General features: G+C 38.3%; 1 long non-coding RNA gene across 4 annotated transcripts; it reads right to left on the minus strand.

Moving 5' to 3' along the window:
- Positions 1-1752: 1752 nt before the first annotated feature.
- On the minus strand, positions 1753-19042 carry LOC145445473 (uncharacterized). Of its 4 annotated transcripts, none has more exons than XR_013917040.1 (6): positions 18068-18276; positions 16545-16652; positions 9963-10049; positions 9201-9378; positions 6996-7046; positions 1753-3131 (listed from the first exon to the last, which is right to left on the minus strand). It is a non-coding gene; the product is annotated as an uncharacterized LOC145445473 (long non-coding RNA). The 4 variants fall into 4 exon arrangements; XR_013917041.1 differs by lacking the exon at positions 18068-18276 and adding an exon at positions 18924-19042 and having other exon boundaries at positions 2739-3131; XR_013917042.1 differs by having other exon boundaries at positions 2739-3131; positions 6981-7046; positions 18068-18290.
- Positions 19043-20593: the final 1551 nt, after the last annotated feature.

Below are 20593 nucleotides of genomic sequence, written 5' to 3' on the forward strand. Positions count from 1 at the left end.
AAACTGTCTGTGGCAAATGGTTGCTTTTACGTTGTTGGTGGATTGTGTCTCGTTGTTTTGTATTTTTGACAGTTGAGTGAACTTTTGAAGATGTTGTCGTGGCTGTCTTTACGTTGTTGGTGGATGTTGTGAGATTTTGTATTAGTGACGATTGTAGGACGTTGTAACTGGGTTTGCACGATCATATACCTTCTTTGTACATATTCATCCAATTTTTATACTCATTTTTTTAAATTTGTGCTCCCTCATGTCGCTTGTGAGTGATCTTTACTACTAGATCACTCAACTTGGGAACGGGGATGTGTAACCGCTCGACTCCGGAGCCATAATGACTCCGGACTATCTGGTGGCAAGACCAGTCATGCGTAAGGTAGCATGCGGTATCGAAAAGAGGAAGGGATTGGATTTAGTCTTTGGATAAGTAGTTTGGTTGGATATGGAGTTGGTCTTGGAGTATCTTCGTGTGGAGTTGTTACTGTGTTAAGTCTTGGATTGGATTGGAAGTATTGATGCGTTTATTGTGCCTGCCTTCGTTGTAATATATCCGTCGAATCTGCTATGTGTCTCTGGGTCCAGTCGAACCTGAAGTAACTTGGCCGCATTCAGTTAGATAGCGAAGACTACGACCGAACGGCTACATGGACGTTCAAAATTTGTTGCTCGAACGTGTCATCGGTCCCCACCCGGTGGGTCCAATGACACACGACCCGGGGACCTACAACACATATACCCTAAAAAACTCAAACGTGACTACTTTTCTTTCTCAGTATTATAATCTAAGCTACAGCAAGCCAAAGAAGAATATGTTTGGTCGCAAATGTCAAAAAATAGAATAAATATTAACTCAAATGTTGTCATAAAATCACGTTTCGATTTGGGCCCGGACTTATAAATTTGAGGGTGCATACATATTGCCTGAAAATTGAGAGTGTGACTTCCAAATACCTCGTTATAGCGATAAAACATCATATGCAATTATTACATAAAGATTTTCTATACGTAGGTATGTTTCATTTATTTCGTGATTAGTATGCTTGATTAATTTGCTTGATTTGGCTATTGTATCATCGGTCCAAACCCTACGAATTTTATACATAAATCGAAAAAAAGTCCACTCAAGGAAGGTACTGGAAAAAATAATAGGTGCCATTATATAGCCTAATACAAGCCCTACACTTCACAATAAAAATGATTGCTGGTTTGTTCGTGTTGAAGGTTACAAAGAAAAATGTATATGTCGATCTAAATTTAGTTTACACCCCCTAAAACAAAAATCATCTGTGAGAGACCCCATTGCTCGCGCACGTCGAATTTTTTTGTATGTAAGGAAAGATTTTGCCAGCATGCAATTGTAGACAAGTTCACGGAGTGCAATCATGGAATCATCATAGAGAATTTTCAAAGTATTTTCGGTCCCAGTGATCCATCGGTACCACATCTCCCCTACTTCGGATTTTTTTTTCGAATGTAATCGATTGCGATTACTTCAAAATGCTGTAATCGTCGTAATCGATTACGATTACTAATCGCGATTACCCCATGTCTGGTGTATATATTATAGAAGAGGTGTCCTGTCTTATCCTGGCCTAAATATGAGACGATCTTTTACAACTACTCTACTTGGTAGCAGCAGCATCCACCATCTGACATTTTATCCCAACTCTTTTCTGGCATTTTGACCATGTAATAATGAAAACCAAATTATCTTTATCGAGTCTACAACTTTTACTCTTCATGTCAATAGAAAGTTCATGAATTCCATAACCGAGACGGTCTCACCGCCACAGCCAACAACATTGTCAGTTCGACATTTATTCCGATAACTGCACGCTAATATAACAACTACTAGATAAAGCTGCGAAATAACGATTATAGAACATAATTGGTCACAGCATTCAACCCCACACAAGACATACTGAATATAACTGAGCAAGCTGTCTATTGTGTAGATAGGCAAGGAGATTTCAACTTTTATATCGGATGGTTGACTAGCAGGGCACATTGTCTGCGCTGCTACTCTACTTTAGGAACTATCCAATTTCTAAGATATGCCAGGACAACTTGAAGTAGTATATAATGAATTGGTTACAAAACTCAAGTATGTCATGTAGTGTAAAAAGTAGATTTGCTCCTATTTTTAGGAGTGATTCGAGGTAGCTATTTCTGAAATTGCGAGATGAATCTTCGCGACCAACGCATAATCACTGCCGTCATTACACATACATTTTACTACGACCATTCAGTGGCTATTTCAACACGTTAATATTATAATTTCACTCACAAACCTGATACAAAAAAATCCCAAAACTACTTAATTCGTCACTCTAGTGAAAGTGAAGAAGTTCATTGCTTTGTCACAAATTACGGTAAAGTGAAATCGGAAGTCTTCTGAAAACGAGCCAATTGAGCAGTCAGTGAAAGTAAGCAAAACTCAGCGAGTACACTGAACGAGTACAAATACTTCGACCATTTCTTCTCAAGTACAAACAGAACAAGTACGAATTGATCGGAGTGAGGATGTGACGTCCCAAGTTTCGAGTATTTGCCAATAGCCAGAAATCAATTTGTGTCGGTGATTGACGCCGAGCTACCAGTAAAATGAAGTTACATATGTAGTGGCAAATGGGAAATGGGTCTCACCATGCACTGCCGCTACGCTTACACAAGAACTTATTCTGAAAATCTGATTAATAAATATTTCTAACCAGGTTTATTTGAAAATTTGATGACAGTAACAATTCGCTGCTCTATCACATTAAAATATATTTCGCATTACATAGCAGAACGGTAGAATGGAAAAATCAACTCAAAATTTCCGCTGCAGATAATTAAAAAGGAAAGAATAGGGTTCCATATTTACACAAATTGACCGAAATGAAATGTTATTATTGTAACTTGGCAGGGAGGCGAGATAATATATTTCAATATAGAAAAATTGCATTGCAGACAATGCTTTTTATGATTCATTCCTTTTCTAGTTCCAATCAATATTTTCTTTTTCAACTCATGCTCTTGCATACGGATTTGGAATTCGGGCTTTCTCAAGAATCCTTCTTCATCCTAAATCTGGGCCTGCATCAGCTGAGCTCCTATGTCATCGCAGCTCCTTTCACATGGTTTGGATTTTCTGTCTGAATTGAAAGAAGTGCATATTAATACTTTGAGTTAGCTAGCTACCTGCCATTCACTAAAACTGGTATTCTGCAACCAGCTGATCACAAAGTGCAGAATTGGTAGTAACCGATATTCAACTCCTTCGCCGATAACCTCTAAATATTCAGCCGCTATTCAAAAGATGTGGAATCGACATTAAAATGCGCATTTAAAAAGCTTCAGACCATTTATTTCAACAGCTTAACAGCGATTGCTATACATGGACAGGAAATAAACTAGAAAGCATGCGTCCGGCAGTGTTGGGATGACTCGAGTCACCTTTTCCGCATGATTTGATTTGATTTGACTTGACTCGAGTCACTTTGCTAAAATGACTTGACTTCACTCGACTCGGCGTATCAGAAATGTGGATGGACTCGTGACTCGGAGCAAAATTCACGAGTCAATTTCAAGTCATCGAGTAATCGGTGTCGATAAAAATCACTGTATCTTTCATGTTCGGATTGTTCGCGAAACCGGTGAGAGCCAGTTACCAATCATTCAGCCAATTGCGCGTTTTACTGAGCCTCCGTTGTTCTCTCACAAACAAATTGATCGAAAACGAAGTGATCGAAGCTTACAGCTTCCGTTGTTGCAAACTAGTATAGTAAAGTGATTTAATAGCAAAATGTCTATTTCTGTTCTCTGTTCTTACCTTCACCAAACCTCTTGTTTTATTAAAATTGAATTCGAATATAGTTTGTAGCTAACAATACGTTTATATTGCCAAATTTATTCCACTGGAAGCTTTTCGACTGGCTATCTTCAGCAGTGAACGCCAGTAAATGAGGTTAACCAAGTTCGAAATATAGAAAGAATTTTGTCGTTGTGACGTGACAATGACAAGTACACAGAGTCGCGAACGGCAGTAAACAACGCATGGTCACGGTACAGCACACAGAAAATCAGCTATAAAACAGCTGAATAGCAAAACAACACTAATGGAAGATTCCCAGCGTCCTTCTGGCGACAGAGGATCGGCTTTTGCAGCTTTATAATGGTTGATTCAAGGACCTTAAAATGAAAAAGAGAACGACCACGAGCAACTATGGAAAATTGATTGTTATTGTAATGTTTTGCACACTCTGGGTGTTTCAATAGGTGCTGTCCGATGGCAGAATTACATGCTGTTACTTCAAGGGTCGGCAACCTACGGCCCGCGGGCCGGATCCGGCCCGCCAAGCGAAATCGTCCGGCCCGCGACATAATATTAGTTATCACAAGAATACGGCCCGCCGCTTCATAATGAGTTTCAATCTGCAGTGCATGAAAAAAGATGCGGCATTGCTACGATATAATAGTAGCCTATACATCGTATTAGTCTATTGTTACGCCATAAAACGAAGGTGGTTGAAGTAGGAGATGGAATGGAGATAGACTAGACTGGATCAGTGCTAATCAATCGGGTGTATCTCGCAACCGAAGGTGTTCCATGCTTTTTTAAAGGTTAATCACTCTAACGGGCTGTGAAAATAGACGTGTTCTTCCTTTGCTTCAAAAAACGCTTGGAGCATCTCAGACGCAATGACGGAATTTCAAACTATTCAATTATAGATAACTAGCCTCCGTATGTTAGTTAGCCTGTCTATAGTTTGATTTTCCAGAAGGCATTGTGTGCCCAGACAAAAAACCCGAATAGTGTTTTAGCCACAATGGTGAAAACTGTTAATATGATTTTTGTCTCATCAACTGAATCAGTTACGCCAGATATTACTAGAAGCAGAGAATCAATATGGCGATGTCATGTAGGCCTATACCTGTCGTGTTCGCTCATTGAGTAGAGCAGCTATACTTACACGAGTGTATGAACTGAGAAATGAAATAGCAACTTTCCTCGAAAATACAAGTATCGCCGACTCATAATCTTGTAATCGAAAATGGGTATCTCTCAACGTCACATCTGAACAAATTGAACTTGCAACTTCAGGGGGAAAACAACTACATACATGAGATGTTGAGGTGCATTCAAAACAAATCTGTGACTCTGGAAATGTCAACAGTAGAGAGAAAATTACGCTCACTTTCCTATACTGGAGGAGTGAAAACCTAGTACCAACACTACATTTGTAACTGTGATACGAAATTTAACTACTGAATATTCACCCTCTTTTCCGACATTCCTTCTCTACAAAATGAATTCTGACTTTTCAGTACTCTGTTTAATGTGGATGCCAATACCATTGCCTGAAAATTTGAAATGGGCCTTTTTGAAATGCGATGCAGTTGAATTGAATGTCAAATTTTATACAAAGAGCATATCGCTGCATGACTTTGACAAAGAGTACGTTCTTGAAATTGGTCTTTATCCCAGCTTGACCAGCAAATAGCAATGCAAAAGAAATTGCATCGATTTTTGGAAGCACGTACGCATGTGAACAAATAGTTTTGAACAATGAAATTCACGAAGAGCAAGCTAAGATCACGTATTTCGGACGTCCATTTTGAATAGGGTCTGATTCTTTTTTCATCTGACTTGTTACCAGAAGTTGAAAACCTTTCACAAAGCAAGCTGCGTCAATTGTCACAATTATTCTGTGTCGTTGAAGTGTAAATACATGTGACTTCGGATTGGTATGATTGAGATTGCAACAATGTAGGTTAATATACCGAAGTGAGCGTAAAATATAGTACTAAGAAACAATCCGGCCCGCCAAAGATTGTACACCCGAAATTTGGCCCGCGACTAGCAAAAGGTTGCCGACCCCTGTGTTACTTGGTCATAATCGTGCATGGTAACTAGGGACTGTGATGATGAAGCAGACATGTCATCACCCTGCGAATTCCTAATTTGAAGTGGGACGTGTTGACGAATTCTTGTTGCAAGCGTTGAGATGTGCGACCTATATACCGACTGTCGCATCGGCATGTATACTGGTAAATTATGTTACTCTGATCAATCGCAGGAAGCACATCCTTACGCAATATTGAAGTTCTGTACTTCGAAAAGAATATAGTTTATATAGTCCTCAACCAGTGACGCAGGCTCGAATTGTATCATATCAATTTGTAAATGGGTAATGTATTGCATCTTATCAATTCGTTTCTCTACTCTCCATTTTGACAGACAGGGAACTATAAACCGAGGCTATGCAATTACTTACGTTGTTACATAGCCTTCTTGCGAGTATATTTACCTCTATATTCATTCATCGGTTCAAAATCAATGACAAGTCAATCTTTATTTCACCTTCAATGGCCGATACCAAGAATTCATTCAAAGTGTGATATCGACTTGATATTATCAGCGAACCTGTAATTCAGTGATTCCCCAACTTTTTTAGACACAATAGTGAAAAATTTAGCCCCCCCCTTATCACCAAATGCAACCAGAATGCTAGCAATCCAAACGGATAGTTTGATGGCACGGAAGGTTATGACTGTTGATGAGAGAATTATAAAATAAGAAATTTGGACTATACACAGAGCAATGGCTATGAATTGGAGCTAAATCGTGCGGAGCACGAAAATATTTTTCAATTGGTCGCTGCTTCACGCCCCCTTCAGATCCTCTCACCACCCCAGTTTGAGAACCGCTGCTGTAATCGGTCTGCTCTATTGTATACCATCTTAAATGAATTGTTACAGGGTTGTAACAATGTACATTGCACTGGTAATCAGCAATCTTTGGAGCAGTCAAATACCATTTCCCACTCTATCGTTCACAGATATACTTCACTAGAACACTTAGTACAAAGTGGGACCTATTTACCTAACAATGGTTGTGGCAGTGGAGTGAAAGTTTGCCTTACTCTCCGAAACTGTAAGATTGTATATTTAAAATTATCAACTCGACTTGAAATTCCAATGAATATAAGTTATATATATACCAGATGGCAGCTTACTTCTCTTTGCCACGCTCATGCCTGTTGAATGTGATTCCATGTAGCTTGTTTCTGAAAAAAAGTGAATGCTTCAGAAGGATTAGAGGCTAAACGCATGTTTACGCATGCACAATGCACATGCATACTTGCTAGTGACAGTGAAACAGATTATTTGACGCCTAGAGAAAAATCTCATTACAAAATCGCAAGAAAATTTGATAGCATCAATGCATTCCCTTCGACACACCACTAGGTTTAACGGTACATATTTTGGGCAATTATAAATAACACTTTGGGCAATTATAAATAACACAATAAATTCAGTACAGTTAAATTACACAGGAAGTGAAACATATGTATTGGTAACGACATTTTGGTTGTCATATAAATCAGGGGCGGGCAACATACGGCCTGGGGGCCGGAAAGCAGACTTTTTGTTTTATTAGTCAACCGACCACAAAGTGGGGAAAATTTACCATATTTTCAGGATTTGCCTCTGGGATTGCAAGTCTGAAAATTTTGAAAAAGTGTCCTTTTTTCAGATTTTCAAACTATATGGTAACCCTAAGCTTGCGTGTAAGTTCGTCGACGCGAGAAGACTTGCATTATCGGCATTTACGATGTACTCAACCATAATGCATTGATACAACACGAGATAGTACCAACCTTTATAATGCGATGAAGAAATATTCTGACGATTTAATTTTGTAGCTCTCAAATACAAATATATTTAGTTATTCATTTAGTTCACAAAGCTTCAAAACTTATTTTATGTACAAGGGGCTCTCACTATCAAAAGTGATATACAGAGCCAACTCCTTCCATTTTCACACTCTGTGCACTGCGGGATATAATACCTAATGCGTAACATTTTGTGGAAAATAACCCTAACAAGCATGACGGCAGTGTTCTAAAAGTACGCGCAATTCGTTTTATATTAATTATAATAACCCACTACATTTATAAAAACACGACCAAAAATTTCGGGATTTGGCATGTTTTGTGGAATGTTAATTCGTTCTGAATACTCATTATGGATATATCCTACTACCACATCATCTACGGCGAAGCCAATTTTATTCAGCGCTCCCCTTATGATAGCCCTCCTGAGCCGCGCCCCCCATATTGCCCCCTGAGTGTTTCCACCCCCTTTAAAATCGCCAACGCCCCTTAGGGCCTATATGACAATCTAGTTTTCAAATACACATTGTTTTCCTGATCTGCGCCGAAAAATGAACTGAAATGAAATAACCCCCAATTGGGGAGGGCCCGAGCTCGAAGTGGGCCCCAAATTATTTCGTGAATTAGCATAAATTGTAGAGTATTTTTCGAAAATTTGTGCGCGATTTCAAGTTGTCAAATATCTTCATTATTCGGTACTCTCCCCCGAAGAAAAAACTCGCGTTGGCCATTACCACGCCACGACGCACCAAGACATATAACGATTTAGGACATATTACATGAGACTCCAAGAAGTGTGCCAGAACGATCAGCAGCGCGAAAACCTTGGCCGAAAAGGACTGCCCTTACGCTGACCGAAAACTTCGTTATATATACATTATAAATTAACCGGGTAGGTTTAATTGTCTGTCCACAGGCGCCTAAATGACTAGCACTGAATGTTCCTGCCTTGGCAATCTGAACCTAAGAAGACAAATACCATCCCGCAGGGAAAATTATATGCCAGTGAAGAAATACCAATTTGAAATCGTGTGCGTCTTTTAGTTTAATTTGGGCGATTTTATATTTTTTGATATAGTTGTAACCAAGTCACAAGGCTTCGAGTCACAAGTCAATCTCACTTTTACAGTTTTGATTGAAATTGGATGTGGATCAAAGATCTTGATCATAACGATGCGTTAGAGTAATTTACATTTAAATTTTAATGGCACATGTAGGGTAACTAGTACTCGTAGTGCAATTGATATGCAATGTAGAAGTTAGTGGTGAACGAAATTTTGGATTGATCTTGAATTAGCCACAAAAATATTTTTTAAATCCAGAATTTTATACTCCAAAGACTTCGCTGCTACGGGTTGGAATCGAACAAAAATTGTTGGCATTATTCGTCTAAAATAAATGATTTTTGGCTAATTTCCACACACAGAGGCAAAGTTCTTGGAGTAGAAAAGTTTGGATTAAAAAATAATAGCATTAATAAGAATTTGGACTATAATTGATGGAAATGTAGAAGAACCACACCCACCACTTCTGACTGTTACGTACCTGGAACGTTGATGCCTTCCGGCACCGTGATCGAAGGAACGGGACCATTTTGAGTAGTGAACTACAGAAATTCCACATTTTCGTCTTTGCTTTCCTGCTGCGGTTCTGGTTCGCATTTCTTCATGTCGGAATCCAGATTTCTTTCAGGTCGAAACAGGAGTTCAAAGACTAGGCCTACCTGTACAGACAAAAATCGGGATGGTTGGTGTTTGATCGTCACCCACATCCACACTTGGACAATTCGATCATTCTAGCCTAATTACAGTGAAATGACGGTAATCTGATTATAATCTAATTCGTGATCGCTTTTTTTACTCCAATTCTAATCTAATGTGTGAAATGTTGCCATGGTCTATTTCTAATTCGAATCTAATTTGGAAAAGACGGTAGCTATCATTCTAATTATAGTATAATTTGTTAAGTAAACTAGATACCTGTAATTCTAATTGTACGGTATCTAATTTGGAAAAAAAAACTGCAATTTTACAATTTTCATTTTGTTCTCATTTGGAAAAAAAACTGTGTACGTGTAGCTATAATTCTAATTCTCCTCTAATTTGCGACGTCTCTTTGCTCTAATTTTAATTTTAATTTAATTTGGAAGAATTAGGCCTAGAATCAGATCGTCAACTAACTACTGATTTTTGAGCAGTTTCAGTTTTAGTTTTAGTTGTGAGTTTTGAAAATGAGTGGTCCTAGTTGTAGTTCCGAATTTTGAAAAGTGCATAGTTTGTACAAGTCTGCCAGAATACTTGTTCCCACCTCGGGATTCCCAACAGGCCTGGTTCTGTCATCAATATCCAAGTTCTTCTCCGCCTCATTATTCATCATCAATCAGCGGAGCTTTAACTGTGTACAGAATACATGCCTGTTCACATTTAGCAACATATTGTAAAAATGCACGACAAAAGCCTGACTCCATGCGTGAGAGACATTGACAGGTTGAAATAGGTTTCGTATCACAATACCTCAGTCACCATCTATTTCGGTACGACCAAATGTTGATTTGAAGTAGATTGAAGTAGAATTAGAAGTAACAACGTAAATTTCAAGGCAAGTACATATATGTGGATATTATGATTTTCCAGGGTTGTTATAACTCGAGTCACAATTTTTTGGTGACTCGATATGACTTTACTTAAGTCATTTTTTCAAATGCGTAAAATGCCTCGACTCGAGTCAATTTGGACCCATCTTGTACTCGAGTCATTGGGCAGGACTTGCACCAAGTCATGACTCTAGACCAGGGGTGGGTGGGCAAACTTTTCAGCTCGCGGGCCGCATTCAACATCTGAATCCATTCGTGGGCCGCACTATATTAAATTGGGATTATTAGCTAAATCGCCACATCATTATGTAATTATATGGGGACCAGGGAATTATGGAGAAGACATATATTTAGATTGTATATATTTACAACAAGTCAAACAATAATTTAATGATAGCATATACGCTTCAGAAACATCGATAAGATTTTTCAAGCTGGTCATCCTTATTCCTTATGACCAATTTAGTAAAATTTGGGATGAAAGGCAGTTCTGCCGATTCTTAGAAGTAGGCTATATGTAAATTTGAATCTGAGGAACCATGTCTTCATAGATTTACTGATTCTACTTTTGGTTTACATCGAGGACAGACAATAATGCGGACAGCATCATAGCCATGCTACCTTCAATATACGTTTCTATGATACATAGTTAATATAAATATAAAATACACATATCCAGAACATATCTATACCTAACACACACGTGAACCGGTCTCCCAAATACGGTAACAAAAGTAATAAAAGTAATAAATTTACTGGAGCTGTCAATTTGAAACCGCACTCGTGATCCGAATTATGTTATTTCCATTTTGAATTTCCGTAATTTTTACCAACTAAAACCTTCGAAAATGTGTGGGCCTTGAGATCAGGCTTCTACGTCTGCAAAAAATAACCATCATAGTAAGACTATAACTTCTAGTTGTCAGAGGTAAATATATTTAAAAAAAATATTGCCAAGTTGCTGCAAAATTTACATTTTACTACGCATTATATTTTCTCATGGCTTTCACGGGCCGCACAAAATGGTGTTCTGGCCGCATGCCGTAGTTTGCCCACTCCTGTTCTAGACTCAGACGGCCAAGACAGACATTTCATTGCAACTTCGAAGAATGGTAAAGTCACCGCATGATTGGTATTTCGTCTATCAGTCCTGATATTGGAATATAGGACCGGAAACTGTTCAAACTGACTGAGGAAAACTACGATATTATAAATGTGGGCCAGCCATTCAATATCCCTCAAGCAGAGTATAAAAACTGATCAGACTTTACACAATGACTTGTACTCAGAGTCGACTTAACTCGAGTCGAAACTATAAAAGAGTAATTCCCTCTCAACATACAAACGCCCGTCTCCACTACACTTCAGATCTAATTGAAAATTTTCTCATAGATCAGGTATCAAATTTGGTGCATAACGAACTTTGTTTCAAGAAAATCGGACGATTCGCTGCAGAGTTATTGCAATTTGAAAAATGACATTTTGTGCTCACTCGGCCGTGACGCTGTACGTACAGCTTGGAACCTACGTCTAATTGCAATTGACATTATAGTCATCAAATTGCAGCCAGGCAGACTTAAATTTATGTAGTAAGATATTTTGGTATATGCTTATTGTGATAGACCCAACTTTTTAACTTTACTAACTACCGGGGGTTAGAGGTCAAATGTCAACTCAACTGCTAACAAATTAAGTTTAAATACCGATAAAACTGTGATGATGCTCTTTAATACTGCTTCTGATAACCTTACTGTGAATCTAAATAATAACTGTATCTCACTGTGTGACTCAGCAAAATATCTTGGAATCATCATCGACTCTAAATTGTCATGGAAACCGCATATTGCTCATACCATAACACAGCTTTCTAGATGTGTAGGTGTAATGACAAAACTCAAGCACATAGTTCCTAGATCTGTGCTTAGGACAATTTACTTTTCGCTTTTTTACTCGTTTGTACAGTATGGCATAATTGTATGGGGGAATGCTTGTACTTCACATTGTTCTAAAATTCGTACCCTGCAAAACCGAGCCATGCGTTTGACGGCTGGCTTGCCCCCATCGAACAAGATTATCCCAGTACTACCGCAAATACAATATTCTAAAATTTGACGATATTTTTACATTTGAAGTAGCTAAATTTATGCATCAATCTTTTTCAAATGAATTGCCTCCTGTGTTTAATGATTTCTTCGTCCTTGCTCAAACTGTTCACTCACACCATACCAGATTTTCTTCCCAGGGCAACATCTATTTTCATCGACCCACCAGTAACCTCACAAAGAAATCGATCGACTATGCCGGTCCTGTCATATGGAATGCTATACCCTCTTCAATACGGGACCTCCCATACCACTCCTTCAAAAGGAATTATTCAGTCACCTCATCTCCCATTACCAATGATCCGCTTGTCTCCCACCAAATTTGTAGTTTCTTTAGTATTTTATTTTTATGCTGAGCTGAATTGATTGATCCTCTCTCGCTCTCTCGCTCTCTCTCTCTCTCGCTCTCTCTCTCTCTCTCTCTTCGCCTTGCGTAATTCTATTTAAACCGATTTTTTGGCGGAAGGTGTCAAATAAAAGCTTGGAAAGAATAGAACGTTGCTGAATTGGTATTGCATGTGATATTTGACTGCCACTTGTCTAAAAGTTCATTGAAAAGATGCATTCTAACCAGCTCATGATGACCTATTCCGCATATACTGTCAAATTATATTTTCAACTGTGTTCCTGACATATATTCAAATCATAACCAATTCTGATGTATTCTAATTGGTAACAGCTTTCATATGACACCGTACTTATGAATATTGAGTTACATAGAGTCGTGCCATGAGAGTTTAGAAATATCGTTACGCATCACTGATTTTAACATACTGGTATGACTATTTTCAAATCAAGATTTGAACCTTAATTCTATAATGTGGAGGGGAATGCCTATTCCATGAAGAACATCTACCACCAATTATTGCTCACCAGCCTGCATGGAATCGTCGTCCTGTGTTCTATGTTTTATTTTTTTATTATTATTTAATAAATTACTTTAACTTGGAGAATCATCGCTGCTCACGTGTTTATGCAAAACGTACCGAGATTCCAGTAGGGCTTACCAGCATTACAACCTGCAGCCCGTATAAGTAATGATTTTAGCAGTTATAATCATACACTGGTTTCCGCTCATCAAACTTCATGGTTGGGTAAGCACGAAATCCTCATTCTTCAAACTGCAATTGCTCAAGAACCGATCAATAAAAGATACAGTAATTAAATTCTATTCTACTCAGAATTGGGTGCTTTAGTTGAACATGATATTGAAGAGAAATCGAGAGGGTGTGAAGACGATTTGAAATATTATTTGTATGTTGACTCGAACTACTGATAGTCAGTCAGTATACCCAGAAGCACCCTTGCAAGCATAATGCACATGCAATAAGTAAAAGTACTTTCTGAGCATGGCAATGATTAACTACTGAAACACATTATCATATATGAAGCATAATAATGGCAAAATCAGATAATCAATGAATAACTTCAATTAAAATTAATTAAAAAATGACTGATTTTGCATTATGCACCGCATTATATCTATAATAAAACTAAGTTTCGTGCATTCTAGTTGGAAACAGCTTTCATATGACACCTTGCATGTGAATTTTGGTTTGAATAGAATTGCACCAGATGAGTTGAAAAATATCGTTATGCATCACTGATCTTAACATATTAACAATTTTGGAATCGCGTTTTGAACCTTGACCCAATACTGTGGAGCGGGGAAATTCATGGAAAGTGAAGAACATGTACCAACAATTATTGCTAAATAACATTCAGAAATTTACTCTACGTAACCTCTGAGCTATACCAGTTACAATCTTACACAGGTTTTGTGTTGCCAAATTTCATGGTTGAGTAACCACAAAATCATCATTTTTCAAACTGCAATAACTCGAGAGCCGTTCAACGAAATTGTCCGAAATAAATTTCGTTGTACTCAGAACTAGATACTTTAGTTGTATATAAATTTAGAGAAAAATCTGAGAGGGTGTGGAGACGGATTTAAAAAATATTTGCATGTTGACAGGCAATTACTCAAAAGTGAGACGGAACGTTGCGACTTGGTTACAACCCGGTGATTTCCAAGACCAGTCAAAACAACTTTACGTAACAGTAGAAATGAAGATTTGCAAATTACTGCCGTAACTGGTTTCAACGTGTACAAGAAGTACTAAAAATACCATGAATGCCTACTCTAGCACAAGTACAACTCACCATTTCCGAGACAAGACAAAACTATTACATGAAGGAGTCAAAAATCAAGAATTGGAAATGAGTAGTTTCAAAGAATCGCATACTTATCGCAGTTGATAGAAGGAGACTATTTCTGAAATTGCAACATCAATCTTCGTAACTGACGCAAATAACCAATGACAATAGCTACACTAGATATAGGATTTTCGACAACATATTCAGCAATCTTACGACCGACCACTTGTCATGACGAATTCACTCAGTCAAGTTGTGTTGACTTACCCCAACACTGTGCTGTACTTAAAAATTGAGTAGTTCAAGTGCTAGTTCTAGTGGAGAGTTTTGTAAAGCGATCTAGTTGCGAGATTTATAGAATGATCAGTTGTAAAACCGTACCGTACCGTACTGTACTGTACACCTAATGCAGTGTTGGGATCAAGTCACTACCTTCGAGTCACAGGTCATCTTGAGTCATTGCAGATTTGGAGTCGAATCGAGTCACGTCACGTCACGTCATAAAGTCAAATTGAATTTTCGAAGTACGGTATGAGTGATGATTCAAAGTCATTACATTTGCTAGCTATGCTAGACATGCTAGTATGCTAGACAGCGATGCTAGTATGATAGACGGATTAATTAATCATTTATCTTAATCAAATAACAAATAGGCTACCGTATCTAGTTAAATATACATGCGAAAAGAAGGTGTATCCCTCACGCACACGTAGAACTGCTAATAAAGTACGTGAGTAACTGTACACAGCTACATACTACAGCCTACAGCCTACACTACCCATCTACACCTCTGTGAGAATATAAATGCACACAATATATTCGTTTGATTTACACAAGAGGATTGGTAAATGTGAGCACTGGGCAACGTAAGCATTGAGCCGTCTAAGAAACAGAGACAAATTGCAATTTAGAATAATTTATTACTTTGCGGTCAATTTATTTGTGATCTAACAATTGAGGAACCTTGTAACATACAATCACTGAATGACTGGTGGGTTGTTCCCACAAAATCCACCGGCGTATCTCGAATAATCCGAACATACACAAGATACAGTGATTTATTCGACACCGCTTATTTAATTTAATGACTTGAAATTGACTCGTAAATTTTGCTCCGAGTCACGAGTCAATGCACATTTTTGAAGCTCCGAGTCGAGTCGAGTCGAGTCGAGTCGAGTCGAGTCGAGTCGAGTCGAGTCGAGTCGAGTCGAGTCGAGTCGAGTCGAGTCGAGTCGAGTCGAGTCGAGTCGAGTCGAGTCGAGTCGAGTCGAGTCGAGTCGAGTCGAGTCGAGTCGAGTCGAGTCGAGTCGAGTCGAGTCGAGTCGAGTCTAGTCTAGTCAAGTCAAGTCAAGTCAAGTCAAGTCAAGTCAAGTCAAGTCAAGTCAAGTCAAGTCAAGTCAAGTCAAGTCAAGTCAAGTCAAGTCAAGTCAAGTCAAGTCAAGTCAAGTCAAGTCAAGTCAAGTCAAGTCAAGTCAAGTCAAGTCAAGTCAAGTCAAGTCAAGTCAAGTCAAGTCAAGTCAAGTCAAGTCAAGTCAAGTCAAGTCAAGTCAAGTCAAGTCAAGTCAAGTCAAGTCAAGTCAAGTCAAGTCAAGTCAAGTCAAGTCAAGTCAAGTCAAGTCAAGTCAAGTCAAGTCAAGTCAAGTCAAGTCAAGTCAAATAAAATCAAGTCAAGTCATTTTTCCAAAGTGACTCGAGTCAAGTCAAGTCAAGTCAAGTCATACGAGAAAGTTGACTCGAGTCGAGTCAAGTCGAGTCAAGTCAAGTCAAGTCAAGTCATGACTCGAGTCATCCCAACACTAGCCTACTGTAGTAGTTTCAGTTGCAAGTTTTGAAAAGTGAGTTGTCCTAGTTGGCGTTGTGGATTTTGAAAAGTGAATAGGTATACTTGTAGTTGACGTTGCGAATTTTGGAAAAATGAGTAGGGCCTAGCTGTAGTATTGGTTTACGTTAGTCGCACAATTTGAAAATGCAGTAGTTTCAGTGGTTTGTACAAGTGCGATCGTTACCAGTTTCACATTTGAACAAGTATAAACTCACCACTAATAGTATCTTGTTGCACCGTCGCAGTGTTTCCGTCAGTCTTCAAGTTTGATTGGCCGCCAGACATGACGACTTTTCTCACAGTGAACTTACTACGCTTGGAGTCTATAAAATAAATGAATATCCATTTAGATAAATGCTAATTAAGCGGAGGTGGTCAAGGGAGCTACAATGCCAAGCCGCCATCACATTACTTACACCATGCACTCATAGTAATTGTGAGGGATAACAGCCATGCCGGCATACTAGCTTCTAGTCTGCGGACAACCTTCTTATAAGATTAAACTCTCATTTGATATGACCTGTGCACTCGATTTTTGTTGTATTTCTTTCTCATTCATAGTTAAATTCATTTCCTAGTTTTTTTTTGCAAATTCAGTACCGTAATTTCTAATGATATCTGGAAAGACGGTGTAACTCTAATTCTAATTCTAATTCCAATTCCAATCTATTTTGAAAATAATCTGTGCAGATCTAATTCTAATTCTAATTCTAATTCTCATTTAAAGTTGAAAATATTCTAGTTGTCCAAATATGGGTGGACCCATTTCTGTGTCACACCAGATTGGAACAACTTGCACAAAAATCATTAAGACTTGGACGGACCAGAAAAATGATAACCAAATATATTTGCTACTAATATTATCACAGCTGAACGCAAAGCAATCGAATAGCGATGAAGGCGCGACATGAATCGATGACAAGGTTTTCTATTAGGCCTAGTAAGGTTGCTATCATCATAAATATTTTGATTGATTCTTTAGGAATACCGGAAGGGAATTGATTATGTTGGTAATAATATTGGATATATACGATTATCAACTTGCATTATCAATAACTATATATTCATAACAGACAAAATTGCATCATTTTTGTAATTGAACTATAAAAACGTATCATTACCACTTCAAGTGCGCATTATCGACACCTCTCGGGTTGCATGATCCAACTGAAGAATAGTTTAGAATTCATAATTTATAGATTTACAACTGTGACAAAACAAATCTGGGATTGGGATTGGGATTGAGGTTAAATCTGGTAGTTCAATGGCTTATGGTCAAACTCTCAAACATGTAGCCTATGCCTTGGAGAATATAGGATTTACAACAGGCCGAAAGCATTGGGTTGGGTTGGGTTGGGTTGGGTTGGGTTGGGTTGGGTTGGGTTGGGTTGGGTTGGGTTGCGTTGCGTTGCGTTGTGTTGTGTTTCAAGATCTCGAATCACATTTATAGATTACTCCCGGCAATGAGACAAAATCAGGCTACTTTTACTGGACAATGACCAATAACAATAATACTAATCGAATATGCATATATAATATTACAGCATTTCTATTTCTAAGCAATTTACAAAATATGTTGGCATAAATTGATAATAACTTCCAGTTAATAACACCAATTTCCGCTACCGGTAGGCCTACTACAAATTCCTAGATCGTGAATACCAACAAATTCCACTGGAATACCGTACAGTGAATCGAGTTATCGAAGCATGTCCTTTGGTTGAAATATTTTATTTACCATAATAAATACGTTCAATACAGTATGCCATGCATGTAATCCCTTTACATTCACAGGCAGGCGAGCAACCAATAAGCTTGAGGTCAAGTTATCAATTCTAGGTCTACATACCCTAGCCTGCACAGCAGTAAAAACGCAAACAAAGGCTATTTGTGAGTTGTGACTACTGACTACTACTGCTAGCTAGCGAACTTACTTACTCACTCACTCACTTATCACTCACTCACTCACTCACTCACTCACTCACTCACTCACTCACTCACTCACTCACTCACTCACTCACTCACTCACTCACTCACTCACTCACTCACTCACTCACTCACTCACTCACTCACTCACTCACTCACTCACTCACTCACTCACTCACTCACTCACTCACTCACTCACTCACTCACTCACTCACTCACTCACTCACTCACTCACTCACTCACTCACTCACTCACTCACTCACTCACTCACTCACTCACTCACTCACTCACTCACTCACTCACTCTATACTTGGGCTAAGCACAATGATTCGAGTACTGGAATCTGAAAAGAGTATTCATTAGGGTTGTTTGAAAAAAACTTTTTTTTCCAAATCTCACTCGCCTGGTGACTAAATCGTCAGGTTGTCCGAGAAAACAATGCACACCAAATTTGACTCAATTCCAACCAGTAAAAGCTGTGCAATCTTGAATTGAAATTTTTAATTTATTATTTAAAATTTAAAAAAAAATTCTCAAATTTTTCTGTCAACCCCATGAAATTGTTGAGCTGTCTTCAAAGACGATGCAAAACAAATTTGAGTCAATTCCGACTTGTAGAAGCGGAGTTATTCGAGTTTTTCGTTGATAATTCTGGTATTATAATGTACCTGTTTGACTTGCAAAGCAGATAATTCCAGTCTTTTGTTGGCAGTTTATTCTGGCATTCGTCCGAAAGTGATGACGGCAATTTCAGTAGCTTCGCCAGTTCGTCTTTGTCACTTTCACCGGATGGAGTGATGAGAATGAATAAAACGGTTATTCCTATTGCTGAAGCATGATGTATTTGAAGCCTCAATTAATCTGAAATATCACGTCCAATGTATTTATCATTCCATTCGGTAATAATTCCTTTTCATACCATTATATCGAAGACTAAAATCTATGAATGAGTTTGCAATTTCAGGCGACAGTATGTTGTGTAGTACCACCAATGTTTGCTATGATCAGCAATATTGCTGTTTAGTAGCAAATTAATTTATTGCTGACAAAAAATAGCAAACACACAGTTTGTGATAGTTGCATAAGAGCCAATGATAATAATATTATTAATAATAATGTATTGCATAGGAATAACAATTTGAATGTATTACTGAAATTTTAAAAATTTACTCCAATCTCGCCATTTTCCTTTGGGGGCAGGTTGCTCCCCGGATTATGTGTGTATCTACCAGTTTTACTGTGAATAAAGAATATAATAATAATAATATTAATATTAATATTAATTAATCTCCATCAGTAGGATATAATTATAAAATGAACACTCATAATTTCAGTTGGCAGCAGCATTCAATACCGCACAAGATGCATTGAATATTAAAGGAAGCGGTATGGAAAGATATCAATAGTCAAGCAAATTTATGGGTATTTCAACTTTTAACCAGGGCGGCGAGCTAACATAACACATGAATAAAATCATCACTGTCGACTAATTCTGCCGGTCCAGAGGAGACGAGGCAATAATGATCAGGCTTACCTGTCAAGTTTTTGCTAATCCACACTTTGTACACTATACATGTCCATGGTGAACACTAATTGGTGGTGAACATGCAAGCACTTCTCAATGTTTACTAGCAGAACAAACCACGAAAACGACTGCAATTGTTTTGAACTGTCCTACAGGCTACAGGGATTTCTGAACCGGTTATTATTTGCAAATCTGGTGTGACAACTTAGCTTACTTCTCACATGTCGTTCGAGCAGAGAAAATGTTTCCCAAGATGACATTGGCTATCAAAATTTGCACAGCCAACAGTATTGTGAACAATGCAGTAATAATTTCCACATTAATAGAATAAAACTGTTAAATTGCCACCACTCAATAGTCAATACCACAGATGATAGTAGTATTAAACCCGACAGAAGATACATTGAAAATTAAACTGCTGCGCAGCATAAAAAGGCAAAGTCGAAGAGGTGCAACTTTGACCTGAGAGAGCTGCTGCTGAGCATATTCATTATTCATGAATGAAATGTCAGCAATAAATGAAATCATTGCTAACGAATGAATTACCAATGCAAGCTGGCCGGCCATACACATGTCAATGGGGAACTCAACTAAGATTGGTTTATGGTCTGCCATGAAGAATTACTGGTTCAATTAACAACGACTACAGTAACTCATGGACTTAACTCATGGACTTTAGGACTATAGGCCTACTTCTACGGCGGCGGCAACGGCGGCGGCAACGGCAACGGCAGCGGCAGCGGCAGCGGCAGCAACAGCAACAACAACAACAACAACAAAAACAACCACCACAGCTAAACAAAAATTATGTAT

This window comes from Botryllus schlosseri, chromosome 8 (assembly GCF_051294905.1).
Source record: "Botryllus schlosseri isolate E-star chromosome 8, Bs_hap1, whole genome shotgun sequence".
In the NCBI taxonomy this organism is placed as follows: Eukaryota; Metazoa; Chordata; class Ascidiacea; order Stolidobranchia; family Styelidae; genus Botryllus; species Botryllus schlosseri.